At 47.3% G+C, this 22679-nt stretch overlaps 1 protein-coding gene across 3 annotated transcripts in view; it reads right to left on the reverse strand.

Moving 5' to 3' along the window:
* The window catches only part of LOC138064197 (zinc finger and BTB domain-containing protein 7C-like), a 194018-nt gene that overhangs the window by 118866 nt on the left and 52473 nt on the right, over positions 1–22679 (reverse strand). The window contains exon 1 of one of the 3 annotated variants that reach the window (XM_068925803.1): positions 8279–8457. The exons of the other annotated variants lie outside the window; for them this stretch is intronic. The gene's annotated coding sequence lies outside the window, so the exon portion shown is untranslated. Of the gene's footprint in view, positions 1–8278; positions 8458–22679 lie in introns of those variants that run through there. 3 annotated transcript variants of the gene reach the window in all.

Below are 22679 nucleotides of genomic sequence, written 5' to 3' on the forward strand. Positions count from 1 at the left end.
GGACATTTTCTTCTTCAAAAATTACAGTGAGTAATTAATTTTATCACTTGAAGATTGCATAATTAACCAGCGTCATTCAGAGGCATCAGATATTGAAGCTAAGCGCTTAATAGGATTCAGAAAAGGGAAGGGTATACCTGTTGAATGAAAGGACTCCTTGTGGTATGAGACACGAAAAGTATAAGGCTTGCAGACTTCGAACATAACCAACCAGTAAAGGAAACAACTTCTGTCTGTTACTAGATTTCTTACACGTTTCTTTGAAGTTTTTGATACCAGTTGCTGTAAGGATCAAGCTTCAGGATTAAACAGACTCACAGTCTGATCTACAGTGACCAGTCCTGTGCTTCCACATGAACAGTGCAAATTCAAAATCAAAATTATTTCTATTTTTAAAATGTATTTAACAAGTTATTTTCCTCCTTGCTATTTATGTTTGAGCATTAACCAGCAGCTCCCATGGGAATGGCTCATTTCTTTATGTGTTTATAACAAACCTTCATTCTGTAGCCTCTTTGCAATAATACTGCCATTATCCATGGTTTTCTGCAAAGCGCAATAGGCTCTGTGGAGACAGCTGGTTTTTTTGCTTAGAACTGAAACAGTGCTAGACATGAAGCAAAGTGCACAAGGACTCATTTGCTCACAAAACTGAAGGAGAAGAAGGAATCGCTCCCACTGGTGCAGCTTTCTAGTTCCTACCCATGAGGCCACACGCACCAGTTGTTGCCTCTGCGCGACAGCCACTGCGTCCCCCACATGCCTCCCTCATCCCAGATGGGGTTTGGCCACAAGGGCCACCTCAGCTGCTCCTCAACTGACCATGCCTCTCAATAACCCTCATACGCTTGGGCTGACCTCCCAGGACAGCTTCTTCTCCTGCTTCCTGAGCCACCCTAGGGACAGTGCTGGGGTAGGAAGGACTCTCTCCTTCACGCAGTCTTGGTCTCTTGTTGCCTTCCTCTATCACATTGGATCTGGGACAGAGGGCTGAAATGGAGGCCAGCCTCCTGCTATCACAGGCAATTGCGTGGAGGTGTTCTTCAGAAGCACATCAAACTCCATCTCGATAGCAGTAACATCGTTTTCCTCTAGTACCTCTAGAAAAGGGTTGTTCCAGAGCCTTGCTTAACTGACAGAAACTGTCTTCTAATATCCAATGCAGCATCATTGGGTAGCGCAGCCTGCTTCCAGCTACCCTCAGCTGACTGGCAAAGGAAATTTTCCAAGTAGATTGGTGTAGTAGATTGGTGGGAGAGCAGACCTGAGACATGTGACTGATGGCACGAGGTCTGTCCCACACAGCCTCAGCCATGTTTCCTGCACGGTCAGGGGATGGGAAGACAGGCGAAGCAGAAGGCAGGGCTGGAGCAGAACAAGGAAAGGTCAGTGATTTCTCAGTGGAGACGAGGTATAGAGGGTGACACTACATTTGGGTCCTGGGCATTGGGTATTTCAGGCAACAGGGGCACTTGCTGTTCCTCCACTCCAGTAGAAGACAGTGGTACTCTTGAGAAACAGGGCAGAGTTAGACACCAGCTGCCTCACACAGCCACAAAGACAGACATAAAAACTACAGCATCGTAGTTCTGAAGGAATTCGCAAGAAGTCTTCTGGTTCACCCCTGGCCCATGGATTCACGAGAGATGCCTGCCTACTCAGACTGCCAGGGATGGAGCATCTGTGGCCCCATAGGTTCCTGGTGTTTCACCAGCCTCTTCCTTAAAAGTACTTTACTGTCCCAAGATTTGCTCTCACTTGGAAGACCTGTCCTTGGACCCTACTCCCTAACTCCTCATCAAACCAAGAATGTCAGGCCACATCTTCTCTATGTGGGCCTTCGCCCTGGCCTTGATATGCAGACCTACGATCCCTCCTGTTGGACTCAGACTCCAAACCCTAATCTAGACCTGAACACCAGAGCTTATTGTTCTCCTGAGAGCACCATGGATCACACCAAACTCCAGCAGATTTTGGAGCAAAAAACGCTCAGACGTCTACTTTTGCCAGCCAGGATCACCTTTGTTGTGCTGTCACTGCTGAGCGGCCACCAAAGCTTTTCCTAGAACTCATTAACTGTGATGGTCAAAACACGATTCTACCTCATTCTTTTTCTGCCACTTCAAGGCCAGGATGGGAGCACTTGAGCCTGCAGCAGTGCTGATTGTCCTATTGTTCTACAAAGTGGCTGCTCTACAGCAAATTGAACAGTGAGAGCTGTCAAGAGAGCTCCGTACAATGGAACCAGTGCATGTTTCTAGGATTATTAGAGGGAAACAGAAAGAAGCCTCTTGAAGAGTCTTCACGGCACTTAACATGACAGCTAAAAATAACGGACAGGACAAAACACAGCAAAGATTATTTAAATTATGCAACTCCCTGAAAGTGGTGTTCACTTAAGGCTCCAAAGGAAGAACTGCCATTTCTTAGAAATGCTAACACTCACGTCCGTGTGCATTCCCCCTCCCCAGCACACACATGTGCGTACAAATACACACACACACACACACACACACACACACACACACACACACAACCCTTTTAGAGCATTTGTTCAATTTCCAGGGAACACTGCGTCCTTCTCCCTGAGCGATTGAAAAGGTGTAAATTAGCAACATCAGCTGCAGCTAATCAGTCCTTAAGCAAAAACATCCTTAAATCTGTATCTGCTGCCAAAAGTTCAGGGACATGTTGGTAAAGATTTATATATACGTGTTTCAGCATCAGTTAGACAGTTCCTCCAAAGTCATCTAGAGAAGAGGTGCCTCACTCCTACCCACAGAAGAGAAAATGGGTTCGACCCTGACAGAACGACAAAGAGAGGTCAATGCCATCTCCTGTTAGTCACAGTCATTTGGGTTCAATGGGGGGCTCATTTTCAGTAACAGGCATCTCCCATCTACACACCTCACCTTTCTGCTGCCCTGGGCAACCCACCTCCTGTGCTCAGCAGGACCCTTCGGGGTTCTTTCCTCTTTCAGTGCTGTATCTTCTGCCAGTGCTGGACTGAAGTGAAGTCAGTTTAAGCTCTTGGACAGCAGGAGTCAGAGGAGCCCCTGGCATCCCCTGTGGGCTGCCTATGCACACAAACTTCCCAGCCCAAGCAAGACTTCCCAGTGGCCCTGGCCATTGGAGGTGGCAGGCTGGAATCTCTCCTCCATGCTCTCATTTCTGGGAAAACTAGCTACCCTGAGCAACACCATTGCCAAACCAAAGCGTGGCCATGAGAGCACCTTCCCTTTGCTGTGGCTGCCCTACCAAAGCAGCTCATAAGTAGCCTTAGTGGTGGGTCCTGTATGTTTGCTGCCGTCTCCTTAGTTACTGAATAAAGCATCGCTGTTTGCTGCTCAGAAACAGAGCCAGGACCCCCAAAAATGTGCACTGACCACAGTGGCTTACTGTGCTTCAGTGCAGCGTGAATGGTCTGTTTTGAGGAGATGCTGCCAGGTACCAGCAGCAGCTGCAAACACGCTGATGTTCCCTCCTCTGCTGCCTGTGTGCCAGGAACCTGGGGTCTGGGACCTGAACCAGTCTGTCTCTCTTCCTCTTCCTTTCTGTCCTCCCTGCCTTTGTTCTCCACCTCATACATGCTGTCTGATGGGACTGCTGTGCCCACCATATCTCTGCAGCTTGGCTTTCGCTCTCTTCAGCCTGCCTGATGAGCCTGCCAGGAGGACAGCACCCATTTTTATCACCCATCTGCAAAGCTGAATAGTGAGGACCCAGGAACGGAGCTCCTGTGGTGAGGGAGAAAAATGTGGGGAGTGGCGCGGACCAAGCATTGAATGTGGGACCCTGTCTCTGGCTCCTAACCAAGCTTTCAGACGTCAGACCGGGCCTTGCAGAGGGGTACGTGACAGGGAATGTAACTGCTAAAGTTGGAAGGCATAAAGATGGGGAATTAACAAACCAGAAATGCAGGACGGAGCACAGTAAGAAATGTGTAAAATAGAGGTTTAGTGCTAAAAAGTCTAAGCCAGAGGCATCTGAAACTGCTCCCAAGGGCCGTTTTGGATGCCCCTCCTGAAGGAAGAATCTCCATTTGACAACATGACAACACTGAGGCACTTGCTGGGCCCCCTTCCCTACGTGTCTGCATGTCCCACAGGATGTTTAAATCCACATTACACTGGATAGGCAGCTCTTGGGCTCCAGGCGCTGTGCCACGGTGCTGAGCACCCCAGAGAATGAAACAAACCTATCTTCCAGAGTCTTAAAGCTAAAGCCTTAATCATCGACCCAGACTATTTCCAGGAGTCCTTCATAAGCACTGGGACACACAAAGGAGCTGTCACTGTCATGCTAGTCTTTCTTGCATTACTTGAAAGAAAACAGGAACTGGGAGCCTGACGGGGAACTCTCCTGGAGTGCTGTGTGATTGCTGCTGCTCTGTTTGGTTTCCTAGCAAGGCAATTTCTTTCTGCTTCTCCTTGAGAAGGCAGCAGTGCCCATGCCGTTCTCAGCCGGGCAGGAGTGGGATGGAGAGAGGTGAAGTGGCAAGCCATCTATTTTAGATAGATTTGCGCACAATGTGGTGGCAATCTGTCTTTCAAGTCAAAGTGCTTTGGTTTTACGACCTGAAACAGCATGCAAAGCAGCTACCACGCATCTGAGGATGCAGCCAAGCCGATCCTGCACGCGTTACTGTGGTGTATAAAAGCCTGTTTAAAATGGCTCCCCTCACAAGGAGCACTCAGCAAGCACCTCAGGAGAGAGAGGTGCTCTGTACCTTCCTTGCACCCTTGAGTGCATATCCCAGCAGATACAAGGGCTACCATCCTGCTTGGCCCCCAAAAGCCCCAAGACACCATAGCAGTAGTGATGAGTAGGACTCATCCTGGCAATAAATACTTGAAAGAGGAAGGCAGAGTGACCTTGGCAACAACTCTGCTGCACCCAGGAGTCCGCTCCGCAGACAGGATTCCTCATGACAGACCTGCCAACTTCAGGGCAGCTTTGCAGACTGTGTAAGAGACATCACCAAAAAAAAAAAAAAAATGCAGCCACAGCTCCTCAGCCCCAACCCTCCTGCTTGCAAATGAGACCCCATGGTGTCTCCTGTCCTCACGCTGGAGGCTGTTTGCAGTAGGACAGGCAGACAGCTCTGGCGTTGGACAACGCTCTAACGCGGCCCTGAACGCAGTGGCTGTGGTATTCAGAGCAGGGAGAGTTATCCTGGATTTGTACAGCAACTGGACACTGGTATCTGACCTAGCTGTCCCCTGCGTCCTGCTGCAGTACAAATGTGCAGTAAAGGCTGTGATGGAGGTGAACAAATGAAACGGAGGGGGCTGTTAAAGCACTTATCACCTGAGTGGTCCCCAGGACCCCTGTGAAGTGCAGTGCTCACGGCTGTACCCGTGATTTTTAAACCATTTCTATAAGCCCCTGAAGAATTAAAGCTGTAAGAAGCCTGCTAAACTGCAGGAGGCAGAGAGATACGCAGAGGCCACAGCGGCAGCTCCAAAGCACAGCTTCAATCACTGCAATTTGGGGCTTAGGGGTAATATATGAAGACCATGGCCAGGAACCCTCTGAGTGCATGAGTTTCAAGTCGGAAAGGGCCATGTGAAATAATGCCTTATCAGTGAGGTCCAGCAATCAAAGGAAAACAGGAGAAGGAGAAGAAGGAAACCTCTGAATTCAGCATTAATACATTTAATAAAAGCAGAGCAATATCTGGATCCATTCAGAACGGGTCAAGGCCACAGTGCTATTTTCCCTCCAGTCAGGAGAGCAGCACAGACAACAGCCGAACAGGAGGTCAGCAGGGACAAGGCCAGGGAGAGGCGAAGAATCAGCCTGCTACGGGGCAGAGGTGCTGGAGAAATGCCAAGCAGACACCCCACCACAGCAACGTGCTGGAGAGGGTGAAAGGCAACGCCCTGGCTTAGCAAGCAGGTTGGCTTAGCAAGCAAACCTGCCTCCCCAGCGTGCTGCATGCCTGTCGCCATGGATGTGCCTTTCTCTTTCTTTCCCTCCTTCAATCCTGCTTGTGAAAAAGGTGGCTCAGAGGAAAGCTGGAATGGAAACTACGGGCGGTGTGAAAGTGGAACAAGGCGACATCTGTTCTGGAGCCTCATCGCCAGTAGGCTCCCAACCTCCCCTGGCTACGGCTGCAAGCGACACCCTCTTCTTTCATCCAGAGAGCGCCTATGCGACAGGAGAAAGCTGCCTGCTGGGCTTGCTCCCCTCGGATTCATGGCGCACGTGCACACAGACACACGCTATAGCCAAGCTGGCTGTAGTTAGAGGTGCAGCGGCCTTTTCAGCATGCATTTGCCCCACCAGCATGAATTGGTAATGGGCTCCACGCTGAAGGACTGTGACTCTGTTACATTAAAGCGGCAACCAGAGATTTTGGCCGAGGTAACTGTTCTCCTGAAGCACAGGGTCAGGAGAGTGTTTGCACCAAACAGCTTACAGTCTGACCAGGCGAGACAGTGGAGAAATGGGGGAAAGTAGAGCAACCGAGAGGGGATGTGCCATGCTCCCGGCCACCCCAAGGCCAGGCCAGGAGCCAGCTCTCCTGATCCTCCAGCCAGCGCCCAAGCTGCTGAGACCGTGCCACTCATTGGGGCTCTAGCTCACAGGTCAGCTGAGTAGCTGCTGCAGGTGCAAATTCAATACATGCCTCCATGAGCCTAAAGCTACCTATATGAATAATGTCCTTAACCGATGGTTTTTCTGAAGAGGGTTCCTGAGACCTCTATGTAGATGTTCCCTCATGATGTTCCTCTGCTCCTTAATCAAAGTGCATACAGAAAACTGCTATTTGAACTGCTCAATACAGAGCAGCTTGAAAAGCAGTTCACAGTGTCAACACAATAAACCTGCCTTGCCACTATAAATAAGTGTGTGCATCTGCGTGTACGAGAGAGGAAGGAATACACACAGGTGTATTTTGGGTTCTTCCTGAAGCATGAAAGGAGATGGAGCGCAAATTACTACTTTCTATTACAGCTGACAAAAGAGTTTGTAAAGTATCAGATGCTGAATATACTCATAATATTGTAGGTGGGGAAATTCTTACAAGTAATCTAATCTAATCAGATCTTAACATATTTACAGTACCCACTTTCCTCATCAATGTTTCAGAGTGGCATTTCTGAGCTGACGCTCATGAGGCTAACATTAAAAAGTGAGTAAATCCTCAGTTTAACCTGCTCGTCATCGGACAGATAGAAAGACAGGGAAAAAAAAAGACAGGAAAAAGACAGAAAGAAAGAAAGAAAAAAGGAAAAGACACAATAGCAAAAAGAAGAAGAAACAAAAAAGAAAGAAAAGGGAGAGAGAGACAGAAAAAGAAAGAATAAAAGAGAAAGAATAAGCAAGAAAGAGAAAAAGAAAGCAAGAGAAAGCACAAAAAAAAAGCAAGAAACTAACCACGCAAGTAAGCAAACAAGAAAGAAAATCTAGGGAATTAATAGTTTCTAGATATCTGAGGAACAAACTCAAGTCGTTTTTTAAAAAGTCTAAGTCCTTCCTAATAAGATGCCTAACAGTGTGTGAATTATTCAGCCATAAAACTTACACTTACATGTGACATTTGCTGGTAGGAATAAATCAGATCTCAGAAAAGAGGAGACACTTCGGATTTCAATGGATATTATCATAACTTTAAATGTATTAGTGGTGATGTGAAAGTAGGACATTGTTATACAGACAGACGCATTATGTTCTTAACCAATGGTAATTTGTAGAACGCATAATTTGCTACTACCAAAATAGCACAGCATGTGGTTTTTTTGCCCTTTTTTGTATATAGTCTTGTAGTTTCTTTTGGCTTGTTGAAAGAAATCTACTCTGCACAAACAGACCTTCAGCAGCTTATAAAAAACAGGTGGACATGCATCAGAAAAATTCAGTTTTTAAAAAAATCTAATAAAATAAACAGATGATTATGGAAAATGAAGATGAAACCACCTTCTCTTTCAAAAACAAAGTTTGAGACTAAACTAAGATCTGATTGACTAAACCACTCAGCATGCTGATTGAAAATACAACCTGATACCACCTCTTTGAGCTCTACCAACACACAAGTCCTCACTTAAAACATCTTTAGGAAGAAAAGAACCATTCGCTCAGACCTGTTCATCCACAAGCTCATGGGTGGCTAAAAAGATGAGCTGTTTGTGCCTTTACCTGCTGTTGGCACAAAAATAACCAGGCTGGGGTCTCATAAAAGAGAGCTTACGATAGCAACTTACTCTCCTAAGCCCTTCACCATGATCCCTCCTATCATCTCCCCATCAGAGAAGAGCCCATGGTTACTTACAGGAAAGGTGAAATTTGGATCCTGTTAGGTAACTTTCCATGGGGAAAAATGACATGTTAATAGGTATCTCTCCTTCATGCTCCAAGGCCGCTCTGTTAAACCTTTGGTTATTTCATGGCTGAGATTCAACAAAAAAGCAGAAGAGAAAAAAAAGAAGACAAAACCCACCCGAGAAAATAAATGCCTGTATCCCTACCAGAGCGGCAGGGTGGAGCCAGTACACCCTTATATTTAGCTGCAGACAAATCCTTAAAGTTGTAGCACATTTATTTTCAATGAATCATGTCAAAGCTACAAGATCAAAAAAAAAACAAAAATCAAAAAAAACTAACTCTTGCTACTTGCCCAGTTCTGTCTTTCAGTGGGAGCACAGGGATTGCTGTTATCACTATTTTATTTTTACCCACAGACCTCAGAAGGTTTGAGAGAGGTCAAGAGATTCCAACAAGCTCAACTGAGGTTACCTCAAAGTTAAAATAAATACAGTCTTCCCCAGCTCTGAGTTCCCAATTTCAAGGATCTGGTTGTTTTTTAAAGGGGAAAAAATAGTCATCGCATTTAAATCAGGCCTCATAACGCTTAGAAAACGCTTAAGGACTGACTGCCATTCTCGAAGCCTCTAAATTCCTCCTATGGATGCCTGCCCCTGCAGAGCAAGCCTGGGCAGCAGCCGAGACCGGAGCCCAGCTGCACGGGGCACAACCTGCCGGGATCTCCAGTCCAAACAGACACGGAGCAGCAGGGAAAGCAGGAGCTATAGAGAGGCCACGCAACCTGCCTCAAGCCACCGTGGCCTCCTGAGCCCTCATCCAGTCCTAAGTGCAAGGCCCCCGTCCTGGCCGCGCAGCTCACTCTTGCTTTAATACAACGCCAAATGCCCGGATGCTGCGGCAGCTGCAGCGCGTTGAATATGCAGCGTGTTTTGCCAAAGTGCAGGGGCAGCAGAAGGCTGGGCCAGCCCATAAAAATTAGCATCTGCACTCTGCCACTCGCACAGCTGCCCGGTGACAGCAGGGTTTGAAGTCGGGGTTATGCGAGTATCTCTCGGGATATCTTGGGGAAAAGGGCTTAATGCCACAGTAGAAGTAGCCACCAAACTACCAGAGATGCTGTTTGCACGTGAACTCATACAAGCTTTGTGGAAAAATCTTATAGGATTCAATGGGAAATTACAACTTTCCCAGTCTTTTTCCTTTACTCTTCCAGTTAAATTTAATGCAAAAGACAGTGTCTGAAACCCAGAAAAGAGTGGAAATCAATAACTTGTCTATTCTTTTAGCATTTAGAGCAGTACCTGCAGAACCTCATGGTTTTGTTATTCACCCATTCATTTTCTCTTTATTAAATTAAAACAGTCATTCCCTCAGCAGTAAAAATACCTGAGAGGGGCAGCATCCAACTACTCAGTGTGAGTTTCATACCAAAACCTTCCTTTTGGCAAAGAGGAGCAAGGCACACTCTGGAAAAGCTGAGCCTGGGAGTGGGAAGTGAGAGGGGACCCAGGTGTCCCAGAGTTCCCAGGGGAATAAAACCAGCCTCAGCACCCTGGCTGATCACCCAGAATCCCAGCACAAGCGTTACCTGGCCCATGCGGCAATCACTGCCGGCTCTAACATCACAGCTTGCACAACCCTGCCTTAGAAAATGAAAAATGAAACCATTAGTAGCATCAAACAAGCCTCCTACTCTCTCGTGAAAGCCAATCTCTGCTTCTTGCAGAGAGGTCCACTCTCTTGCACTGACGCTTCAATGAACACTGAGCCCCAAAGTCTAATGTTTTGGATGCGCTTCAAGAAACACGGAAAATATTTCTTCTTCCTGTCATCCCCTAACGACTGCCTTTCCGGGGAAGTCAACTGCAGCTCTGCGACTACCACCTTTCACCAGGTGATGGGATGGTCCCTCGCTGAAAGGCAAAATGCTGCTGTGGCTTCCCCTGCTGACTGCGTCAGCATCCTTTTCTGCATCGAGTCGGTATATATGAGTGAAAAGCAATTTTCCCTCTCCACCCTGCAATTTCAATCTAAGCTCTGAGAGGTGATGTGGGATCTCCTCTTCTTCTGGACAAGGCCCTATAATAGACAGTCTAGCGCTCTCAACATTCACCCAAAGGTAAAGAAGGAGCACCGTCATGGGGCTCACCAGCCGTCAGGAGCACTGTGCTTTGCCTCCACATCGGTGCCTGGTCATTCTTAAATTGCCCACCCAGCTCCAGGAAGAGCCAAGCTCTAGGAGCCTCAGCCCAGAGAACACCAGGGAGGTCTAGCACCCATGCCCTTCCCCTCCAAAGTGCTCCAGAGCTGTTTGCGAGAGGTTCTTAGCACAAGGCTGGAGGATGAGCAAGTTTGGCTTTAGAGCAAGTTAGACCATGCTGCAGGGACAGTGAAGACGTGGTATGTTAGATAGCTACACAGGACCTAATTAGAAGTTAGAGATCAACGGCAGAGCAACAGCAAAGTGGCTCATCTTGTTACACAGGCCAACCCTGGAGGGATATCATGAGAAAAAAAAACGTATTGTGTCAATGTACAGGCATTTGGAGACGACCCAGAAGCAGATCTTTTGACTGAAAGAGATATTCTGTTTGTTTGTTTTGAACTGTTGCTTGCCAGTGCAGGACCTCACTTTGGGCATTTGTCCTAGCATACAATTTGCATGCCAGATGCTCTGTCTTACTGCTAATTGTTGAAACAAAGTAGATACTGAACGAGGTCCATTGAGGCTGGCAGGAGCTTCAAATACGGCCAGCGTTGAGCTAATTCTGCTTCCAGTGAACGGAATGGTAAATTCACATTGGCATAATGCTACTTGCTGCTTTTTTTTGTTTGTTTGTTTATAACACAAAAATGAAAGCATTAGAACAATGGCCAATACCCTCAGAAATACCTTCCTCTGTTAAGGCCAAACCCCTTGCTGGCCTCCAGCTTGCAGAAAGACAAGGCCATTTAGCACTGAGTACCAGAGACCAGCAAATAGGATTGCAGCACAAAGTGGTGTTTTTATTCACGGCTCAGACGGCCACATGTTGGCCAGTCCTTCCTTCTCCTAGTGCACGTGTGCTACGCTTTTCAGCAGAAGAAATAAGAGGAGCTGAGTAGCAAAGCTCTTACCAATGGGTAGGTCAAAAAGCTGGACAGAAGACTGGAAATAGCTATACGTGATGTAAGCACGGCTCAGAGCTGGCCTCCTAAGCCTCTGAAGGAATCCACAAGTCTGGCTTGGGGAGCAGTGTACTGCCATATGCAGAGTTCAGTATCTGCTTTTGATTTCAAATTCCCACCTGGCGAGATGAATTACAAGGGAGGCATCCTCCAGGGCTACTGACTACAGGCCGCAGAGCACAGCCTTAGCAATAACTGCAAAGGTTACAGAAACATGGGACTGCAAGGGACCACCTGAAGGAACGAGCCCAACTGCAGGAAATCGTGTCAAAGATGGGCAATCCAGGTGGGACTATAAGATTTAGCTTAGGTCTGCGCCATGAGAAGATACACATACAAAAAGGGACCATCTAGCTCCACATCTTGTTTTTAACAGCGGCTGAGATTAGACATGCAGGAGAAGCGTATAGAAAGGCACAAGCGTACAGAGATGCTCCCCTCCCATTTAACCTCCCAGCTTCTGACAATCTGCATGTGAGAGATTCCCAAACCAGCAGTTCTCTGTGAGCCTTGAATTTGTCTAATTGCTTTTTGAACCCTTTTATAGCTTTGGCCTCCAAAACATTCTGTGCCAATGAGTGCCCCAATTTAATTATGCACTATGCGAAAAACTATTTCCTTTTGTTTGCTTTAAACCTGCTGCCAAATAATTTCATTTCATGGCCATTCATTTTTGTGTTATAAAAGAGACAGTGAATAACCATTCCCTATTCTCCTTCGCCACACCATTCATGATTTTATATTTCTGTCTACACAAACGCTTTTCAGACAAGCTTTTTCCAGCCCTGAGGGGCCTCATCCGTTTAACCTCTCTCCCTACAGAAGTTGTTCCATTCTCCTCTCTACCTCTGTCACGCCTTCTGAGTTTGGGTGCATGCTGCTCCAGATGTTGCTGCACCAGGAAGCTTGACAATGTGTCTAATGTTCTTTCTTTTCTTCTCAGCCTTTTTCCTAAGAATTCTTAACTTTCCATTCGCCTTCCCGACAGCGGCTGAGATTTGTTCCTACGTTTCAAAGAGCTATCTGTAGTGATTCTGCGATTTCATTGCCAAGCGGTACCAGCTAGTTGCAAGCCTGTCACAGTGCGTGAGCCGTCAGGGATTATCTCCTCAAGTACATTGCTTTGTTGTAATCAACAGACTTGAACTTCACGTACCATTTCGTCACTCAGTCATGCAGTATCACGAGATCTTTCTGTACCTCTTTGTAGTTCTGACTATCCGAAATAATTCTGTAAAGTCAGCAAATGTTGCCACCTCCCCGTTCACCAGTTTCTAGATCATTTAGGAAGTTGTCGAATAGCTCGGGCACTAGCAAGCATCCCTGTGGGATGCCATGGGAAGCCATGGTGAAAAATGAACGTTTCTTGCTTCCCTTTGTTTTCTATCTTTTAAGATATTATTAGTCCACAAGAAAATCTTAGTCTATGGCAGTTTAACTCCTTCAAGAATCTTTGGCAAGGGACACTACGAAAATTTTTTGGATATTTACGGACACTATATTGACCAGGTCATGTTTATCCATATTCCTGTCTTCTTTAAAGAAATCTAATACATTAATAAAGAATGACTTCACTCTGGGAAGTCAACCCAGGTTGACTCTTCCTCAGTATATCATATTTATTCATCTGTCCATGAATTCTAACTCTTGGGTTTCAACAAAGTTTTCTGGTATAAAAGTAAAATTAACACCTCCAGATCCCACTAACAGTCCTTTCTAAAAATCAGGATCACATTTGCCACTTTTCACTCCTGTTCCCGTGCCTGTTTATGTAGCAAAGTAGTCGCTGGAAAAATTTACATTTGCATTTCTTTAAAGCTCTGTATAAATTCTGTCTCATCCTTGTTGTCTGTTACTCTTCCTTACACTGATTCATTTTAGGACATCGTCTGCTAAAATTTATATTTAAGATACTTTGTTTTGCTTGCTCTCCACAAAGGCAGGCCCAGGTGGTAGACGTTTCCGAAGCTACAGTGCAATGAAATGTCGGAAATAATACACTTCTGCAAAAGCCTTGTCTTTCTTCAGTACTCCTTTTCCACCTGCCATCTACAGATTTCGTGGCAGGCTTCCTGCTTCTGATATGTTTGAAAACATTTTCTTAGTGGCTTTTACACCTTTAGCAAACCATCCCTCAAAATTTTTTGGTGATATTAAGGTTTTACATTTAACTTGCCATTTTTATATATCATGGTTGTATTTTTCCTGTTTTTCCTCAATTGGATAGCACTTCCATTGTGGAAGGATGCCTTTTACTGCTGATTATTTCCTTTGATTTACTGTTTAATTATGTCAGCTTTTTGGGAGGAAAATGAGATTTTAGATGTAGAATATGCTTATCTGGAGCTTTTAATAGCAAGCCTTTAAACAGCCTCCACTTCACTTGCATTTTACCCTTCTGGTTGCTCCTTTTAATTTTGTTTTAAGAAGCTTCCTTCATTTTATAGTCTGCCTCACAGATGTTGCACATGATGATAGCAGATTTTTTTGCAGGGGGGTTGCTCCTATAGGGTTTATGAAGGTGAACACCTGATGGCCAAAGCAACTGAATACAAGTTGAATATGGAAGCAAAGCCACCACAATCTAGCTCTAGGAAATCCTAGCTTAGTATTTCTACTTGGCTCCAGTTAGCAGCTAAGAGCTGGAGCGGCGCCGTGCGTTCAGCCACTGGTACACGGGCTACTGCTTTGCCAGAAGACTCAACGGAGACCAGATGAAAGATTTCAGATGGACCTTTCTGGATCTTCCACTAACAATAAAGTTTGAAGAGTCAGTGAATAAACATGGACAGGGAATAACAGTGCCCAGATTTCCCCTGCAACAAAAAGACTCTGAGAACTTGGACGAGTTGGGATTCAAAGCGCATTGAGAAGAGGGATTCAGCTACGCAAATCTCAACAGCTTCTCCTCCTACAGGGTCTTTGCTCAGCCTGGCTTCTGCCCACACAGCCTAGCGCATACTGGTGCATATCGCCTTCTTCCCAAGCCTAACTCTGAGCCTTGAATTTGATGGAAGCCAAAAACTCAAAGCAAAGCTCAAGCCAGAACACTTAATTCCCCCTGGGATGGTATCTAAGCTCTACATTTACAAGGAAATCCTAACACAGGCCCAGACTGGGACGGCATCTCTCACCACTTGGATCAGGATCACACATCATTCAACACAAATGGTCCAAATGCAAAGACAGCCCCAGGCAGTCAGCGTGCTCCTCAGACATTGTGCACATTTCCAGTTCTGAGCCTCGGCTTCCTGGGAGGGGAGCTCCCAGGACTCATTGTTTCCCTGAATCAGAAATTCAAGGCAGAAACCCAAACCCTTGATCCAAACATCCCTAAGCTTTGGGGCTCTGGACATCTGGCTCTGAATTTTGCGGCTTACACCCATGATCTCTCACATGCTCGAGTGAAAAAATAGTCTGCCTTCTCCAAGCCCAAGCCACAGCAAAGCCATAGTACCACTGCATTTGCAGCAGCTCCCAAAATAGAGCAGGCTCTGGGTTTGGTCATGTGGGTGGGAGAAAAAGACACGGAGGGATAAACAGCTGCCTTGGGCGTCGGAGGAAGCAAAGGGACAGTGCTCCAGGCAGCATGAGGACTAGGAGGGAGCCAAGAAGAGGGAACAGCAAGAACAGCCAGATGAGAGCCTGAAATAGGCCAAAAGGTAGGCAAAAGGCAGTTCAGGAGATGAGCAGGCAGAGAAATTAGGGTTTCAGACCATGGAAGGCATGTGCCCTGATGCCAAGAAGCAGAACACACCACCAGCACAACTGTGCGAGGCAAAGCAAATGCACCGTGGCAGAGCAGCTGCCCCCTTTTCACCACATGGATTTCCCCTGATCCCCACTGTGCATCCCCTTTGGGTGACTGAGGGTGGTCCCAAGTTTCACTGAAGCGATGTGAAAGTGCATCCCTTCCCTCTCCCGGGTGCCAACTGACCTTTCTGAGGGTGACCGCCCTCTTGCCAGACAACGGACAGATTTCGCTGCAATGAGGGTGTGCGCGCACGCACGCAGACGTTTGCTCTCCTAACTAGGCCACTGCAATCTTAAATTGCAATGCTTGGCATGGCACAGGGCAGGGCAATGTCTCCAGCTTTCTCTTTTTTTTAAATGTTACACTCATCCAGATTCGTCTTTGCTGACTGTGCTGGCTTGCCCTCCCTCTGCCCTCTCTAGAATTTCATTAATGCTGCTTTGCTGATTAGGGGACAAAACAGTCTTTTATTTTTATTTTATTCCTCCCTTCTCCCCCTCAGCTTTAAAAACACTTTGAAGGATCCCTGCTTGTTATTTATATGTCACTTCCTCCAGCATGATCAAGAGTGATACAACACTCTGGGGTTAAATTCTGCTGCTAGCAAATCTTAAGCTCTGATATCCAAACAGTAGTGTCACAGCACCCCGAACCATGAGGGACCTGTTTGCTGAAGAGCATGAAGCCCCAGAGCCAGCTGCCTCCTGCCCCCCAGTTACCTCTGTGATTAGTATGATTAGTCTGAAAGCCAGGAGTTTTCAAAACGGGTCTCAGAAAGAATAACACACCCAGCTCTCCTTTACCTGGGTGGGAGTTACGCACTTCAGACCATTAGACCTCTTAGAAATTCCAGCTTTGCTGCTGCAGTGAAAAGGAAATATTTTGCTACTCAGGGGTTATAGGATGTTGCTGCGGCAGCATGCGTGGGTGTGCAGCTAGATATTATCTAAAGGCCCAAATCTGCAAAGCTGCACATAAATCACTTACTCCCATGAAAACAGCAAGAACAGTCATAGAAATGCTCTGAGCGCCCAGATCAGACCTCTCCAGAAAACAGTGATGTGTACTTTAGGTGTAAAAGACGGAGAAAGGAAGAGAGATGATGCATAAAATTTGTATTTCATCTCACGGTCAGTTTGCTTCTGCATCCAGTACATCTTTCTGTGTCAATATAGCACTTATTAAACTCAATACTTAACTCCTTGCTTGCGATATGGAAAGTATTACACAGACTCTAACTCAGGATTTTCACTCTCTTTCCCTCGCCATTCCCTCTTATCTTGATAAATAAGCAGGGATCTGCGTAGTCACACTGGAAATCACTGCCCATTTCTGATCTTTTTCCCTTCTCTGTCTCTTTCCCAAGTAGGTAAGAAAACAGTGAAGCAGATAAACATCATCCGCTGATGTGATCTGGGCTACCGGCCTAAACACCTAAATGAGGCCAGTTGCAGTGACCAGGGGTTAAAAGAGAGGAAGGCAGGGAGGTAAAATGTGCACGATCGCTGTGTTACCATGCAACCAGATCAAGTGGTTATGGAGGAGGATGCGGAAAGGAGGCAACACCCTTTCTGAGGCTTTGTTGTGCGACCGGCAGGCTGCCCACCCTCGAATCCCACCCTAGGTTTGGCCCTGAGCACAACCCCGACGTGCTGTGAACGCGGAAGAGAGAAAGTGGGCGCAGCCCTTGGGCAAACAGCAAGTGCAGCATGAAAATGGCGCTGCCCCTAATGTTTATTTTGCTTGGCATCACTTGAGAAGGTGATGAGAAATCATTTCTGGGAAGGGGTCATGCAGGCCAAACGTGGAGGCGCTCTGCAATACTGCCTGACTTGCGCTTTAGCACCTGGAGACATCCAGCTTGGCCGGTACTCACATCAGCACAACTGAATGGATTTGCAGTTGGTTTCGGAGCCCCAGCGCAGAGACGCGTGGATGCTACTTGCGCCCGCTCCATTTTTAGATGCGTCTCCTGCCAGCTGTGGGAGGACAGATGAGCCCTGACTGGCATGGAGTGAGAGTACTGTGAACTGACAGTATCTCATCTGGCTTAAAACCTACTAATATAAAGTAAAGCTATAAAAAAATCTTGGAATACATTTGAATCCAAAGCAGGGGCTCTACCAGGTCAGCCCTCCGCTGTGGCTGTTCTGGTATTGAGAGCCCTAACGTGAGACCGGGCATATCCTCAAAGCCAAAGCTTGTGAGTTTTATTTTTATCCCCTTCTCTCTTGGGCAAAGTGACACTGGCCTATCTAGTCCCTTAAACCCTATAAGCACACAAGTAACACCTCACACACATCACCTCTGATTACCTCCACAGCCCCTCCGTGTGCTCGTTATGCAGGAACAAGTATGCTTTACTCAACTTTTCCATTAACCCAAACAGCCCTTAATCATGTCTAATGAACTAACAACTTTGTTTTATCTGATCCAAGACTCACGTCTGCCTGGATCAGACGCAGGCAAAAGGTTGAATCCCTTATTGCCTTGCAATGAAACATCAGACCGGCTGCTTTGTGTCCCCGCTCTGCAGAATCTGAATGACTGTATGAGATGCCAGACAGCTCTGAATTAGGCCCAGGATTTATCCCAGAAGTGTCTGGCTGTACAGACACCGCAGGCACCCCGTAGGACTAATTTGTTAAAAATATCCACCCATCGAAGGAGCCTCTGCAGGCGGGCAGCAGCCAAGGGGCAAGCTTTCAGCGTGCTGAACACCTACAGCTCTCTGCACTGTCTCCACCAGCTCCAAGCGGTGTCTCCATTGCTGAACTGGGAGCACTGCACGCTTTTTGCTGTCCCATAAGGCTCACACTCTGGCGAATGGTTCTCCCACATGCTAGGGCTCATCTAATGGCTCGCCGCTATGTAGATTCACGGGTGTCTAATAACACTGCAGGTGTTTCCTTGGTGAAGTCATTAATAGGATCTCTCTACCAAGACACTTATTTTCAAGAAACGTAGGAACTTCAGATCCTTGAGACTGCTACTCCTCTGCCAGGTTTGACTCTTGGCGGCTGCACTGTTCAAGAATTAATTGCTAGAGAGAGAGAATACGGACAGTGGAAAACACAACTATCAGACTTGTTTCCTTGGAAGCCAGGCTAAAAATGGTACGATCCAATGCAAACAGGGAAATGCATGATACTGACAGGCTTTTGGAGACTTAACTTCCAACCCACTCCAGCTGCCATGCCAGTCACTAAAACAATCAACAGCAAAAAGAAAAAAAAAAATTAGTCTTGGCAACCAAGGGAAATTCACAGAGCTGAACTCCCCTAGAAGTTCGCTAAACGGCAGGAGAGTTCCCACTTTCTTTTACTATCTCAGGCTGCCTGCAGACTCAGGAGGATGCTGCTACGCTCAGATCCGTAAGGATAATTTTGCGGTCCCAGTCGTTAGGGACTTATTTTGAGTTTGACTTCCTAAGGAAACAAGGTTTACAAAATACACCTAAGTCTGCGCATCTGTATCTTTCAGTATGTCACCTGCCCGGGCCATCATTTCCGCTCTAGTTTCAAGGGCAGGTGTGGTGATAGCAAGTTATGAGGTTGTAAAGTCCTCATGAAAACGGGCGGTCTCATTGACAAGAGAGAGCCAGTAAGTGAAACCACTGAAAGGAAGGCTGCAACGTGAGCCTGACACCAAACTATTCCCAGCAGAGATTTCGCCTACGTGCTGCTACAGTCCCTGAGCCAGCGATACACCAACACGCTACTGGTAAGCCCTGCACGGTATGAGCTACAGCGGGCAGACCAGATTTTCAAAGGATTTGCTCCTTTGAGCTTTGAACCTGAGGCCGGTGATGCTGCTTCGCAGCACTGCGTAGCAGGCACTGGAGATCACCTGAAGCAGGATCACTCGGCGAGCAGAATCCAGCCCTTCACTACAGATTTGGGTCTATACAGGAAACGAGGCGGCATAAAATGGACAAACGCAAGAGGAGACGACCAACAAAGCGCTAGCGGTTGACGCACCGCACAGCCCGACCGATCTCGGCATCCCGAGAGAACAGTCTGAAATTCAGCTCGCGTTTTCACTTCCTCCATTTTGCCCCTTCCCTCTGCCTTACTCTGTCTCTCTCCAGGCGACAGCGTACGAGGACTGTAATTACGGTCTGCCTTGCTGTCGCGTAGCCACAGTACCTCCAGGTACTTAAGTCCTTTTAATCTTGCTTCATGTTTCAGTCCCTGCAGCCCGCTCATAACGTCTCTTACTCTTCTTCCATCACCCTGAAATTCATCAATAGCCATGCCAGGCTTTGACCTCAAATCTTCTAACTGCTCGACTAAAGCACTCTGCCACTGGCCCCGTTCCTGCCTTTGTTAAAAGTGAGGGGGGAGCCTCATTTGCTTTCTTATTTGATCATCACTTCACTTCTGCGGTAAGCGCACTGCTTCACTGTCTCGGAAACCCAACCAGAAGCCACCCAGGTTAGCAACTGGCGCTGGGGCTGTGGTCTGCACTACTGTTACTTTTAACGAGAGGAAATTATCGTTAATGCTTTATTTTATTTCCCCCCCTCCTTTAATTTATTTTTTCTAATGGCTTTCCCAGAAAAAGCAGCACCAGCCTCTGGCTTATGCAGGGCGCTGCCACCTGAATGCTAATGAGTGCCAAACGGAGCCAGCGTGTCACTCCGCTCCTGGGAGAGCCACGCTGCCTCCCTGTCAGACATCAAATTGATTTTCAAATTGCTTTGATGACATAAGGTGGTGCACAGTTTGGACCCGTGCGATTACCTGAGTGTTTATCTCTGTAGGCTCTTCCACTCGCCTGCTTTAAAATAACCGGCGCCGCCAGATCGGTCCATCCAAATGGAGGTTGTGCTCCTCTGGGTTCCTGCCAGCCCACGGAGGCCCGTTATGAATTTGGATATCGCTCCTGGCTGAGCACCAGCAAAACGGAGCGCAGAGGCCAATTTACAGCTGAACCTGAACTCCGTCTTTATGCCTTCCCTTTCAGAGCCCTTTCTGCCCTGCCTTTTACAGGGAGGCTCAGAGGAGCACGGGAAAAAACACGGAAGGCTTGGTGCTAAGGATCTTGTTTGTCTGTTTGTTTGACTGCTAAAGAAACTGCAAAATAAATTCCTCTTGGGGAAATTAAGCTGCTGCGTATGGGCCAAGGCAGCATCCGACCCACCGGCTCACGTTCTCTCCTTGGCCAAAAGCTTCCTGTGCGAGGATGAGGAGGGAAGGGCAAGCAGCGAGCTGGTGGCTGTGCGGCGCTGCGGAGTCCTGAGGTCCCCATGGAGAAATATCACTGCTCAGGCACACTCGGCCCGCCTTGCAAAACACTCATCTTATCCGGATGCTGGATGGAAAGGAGGTGCCACTGACAGAAAAGAAACACAATTTAGTGACTGAGAACTCTCCTCTATGAGAAAAAACCTGAGCCAGCCTGCTCGGAGCAGGGCAGGGAGGGGAATTTAGCCCGCTGTTACTACCAAAGGGAAACCGGAGCATCACATCTGGCCAGATGCTGTTTTATAGACGCTTGCTCTGCTTATAGGAAAGGACCGTGAGACTGTGGCAGGACAAAGGATGGCAGAAAACATGACCCAGCTCCGCAGCTCTGCCCTGGCCAGAGGGATATGAGTGAGATGGCCTCCGTATCAGCCAGCTCATTGAGGACTGGCTGAGACCAAGAAAAATAAAGGCATAAGCTGCTGTAGGCTGGACTCGACCTCCAGATCAATGCAAATCAGAGACTAGTTAAAGGGGGAGTGAAGGGAAATATGAAACACTCACGTTAACCTGTGGGTAACATAAGCATTGGCCCCAAAGATAGTATTTCTTCTATTCCCACACGCCACCGTATCTTGGTACGCTCAACAGCTGGAATGTGAAAGGCTGAAGTGCAATTTATGGAGTGCTTTGTGACCTGCAGGGATGAATGGAACTGCAAGATAGTATTTATTGTTACTATTTTACATTAAAAGGAGTATGGCTCATCAGCGGTTTACATTTCTGGAGCACCTTTCATCTCAAAAGATAACAAAAGCCTGCCACAAACAAAGGGTGTGAGCCAAAGCCTTACCCCTGGCTCTACCCAAGGTTTTATCAGGGCCTGTTTACGTTAGGGCACCAGAGAAATTCAAAGCACCTGCTTTGACTGCAGACATTTACAGTAACCGAAAGCATAGCTCGCCACAGACCTCTGAAAACCCTGCCATGCCCACATGAAGAAAGAGTCAACCCTTGGTAGCGTTTCCCTTTCCGCGTTGTACGGTAACACAGGCACTCACCATTTGCACTATATAAAGAAAAATCACAGGCACCCTAAATAGACATTGGCTTGAGTTTTTTTCAGCCAGACAAGCTAGCACTCCTTCAGCGCAAACACTGTACCGCTATGTTTGGAAAGCATAAATAAGACCCAGGTCGCAAGACCTATAGAGCCTTCTGAATATTGTGGGGAAAGCTCTAACCTCTCCTTAGGCACGGATTCAGCAGAGGGCTTTGCATATGTCCAGGCCTATAGGTATGAGCCATGCCCCACTGTGGAGTGCAGCACGTGCGTGAGTGCTCTGCGTGACAACAAGGTCCTGCCCACGGGGGCACTGGAGGAGGTTGTGTGCGACCAGGCTCCATCAGATGGTACTTGAGAGTGTCACATCTCCACCTGCAACCACAAACTCTGAGCTAGCACGCATTTGAGCACATACTGGGGCACAGCGCAAAAAAGCCCAGTCAACCTCAAAGTGACAGTTCAGCGCGTTTGCAGGATTAGGGCCCTGCCAACTAAAGCGAAAGAAGAACTTCTGCGAAGAGCGGGCATATTTTGACCATCAGCTTCCTGGATCACTTCTAGGCTGCATTCAAAGTTTGCTAATGCAAGTGAAAGACTTTTCACTGCCTAGAACGGATTTTGCGTTGGGTCCTGCAGCATGGAGAGCTCCAAGTCGCCTTTTTCAGACAGCTGTCTACTGTAAACCTCTTTTTGAGGATAAGTAACAGAAAGCACGTTTCCCCACATATGGGCAACCATCTGAAAACCCTGCTATGCCAACGTGTAGCCAAACAAACGTTTGGTGATGTTTCCCTACCTCAGCCTCGCTGTTAAATGAGCTTGAAAAAAATCTGCGGTTTGTGCTAGCTGAAAAGACAAACTCAAGCGTCCTGGCTTCACATTTAGATTTGGGTTTGGCCCCATTTGCTTATTTAAGTAGGGGACAGCACGGACGTCCCACTGTGGCTGAGATCACGCAGAGAAGTGCAGGCAGTACCTTTCCAGCACCTGCTCAAAGCCTTGTGGCAAGTGACAAGTTACACTTTCATAACGCTCAGCAGATGGGATGTTCAGAAGCACCCGACAAACGTCTGTCTCTGCTCCCCTGGACGCTGACGCTAAAGCTCTCCTCCCGTTCAGACGGACAGATGAGACAGCAGAGGTAAAGGAGACTAATGCTGTGACCCCAAAGCACAATCCTTGCAGAGCTGTCCCTTAGGTAGCACAGCCCTGTTCTCCCCCGGCTCCCAAC

Source organism: Struthio camelus, chromosome W (assembly GCF_040807025.1).
Source record: "Struthio camelus isolate bStrCam1 chromosome W, bStrCam1.hap1, whole genome shotgun sequence".
NCBI classification, from domain to species: domain Eukaryota; kingdom Metazoa; phylum Chordata; class Aves; order Struthioniformes; family Struthionidae; genus Struthio; species Struthio camelus.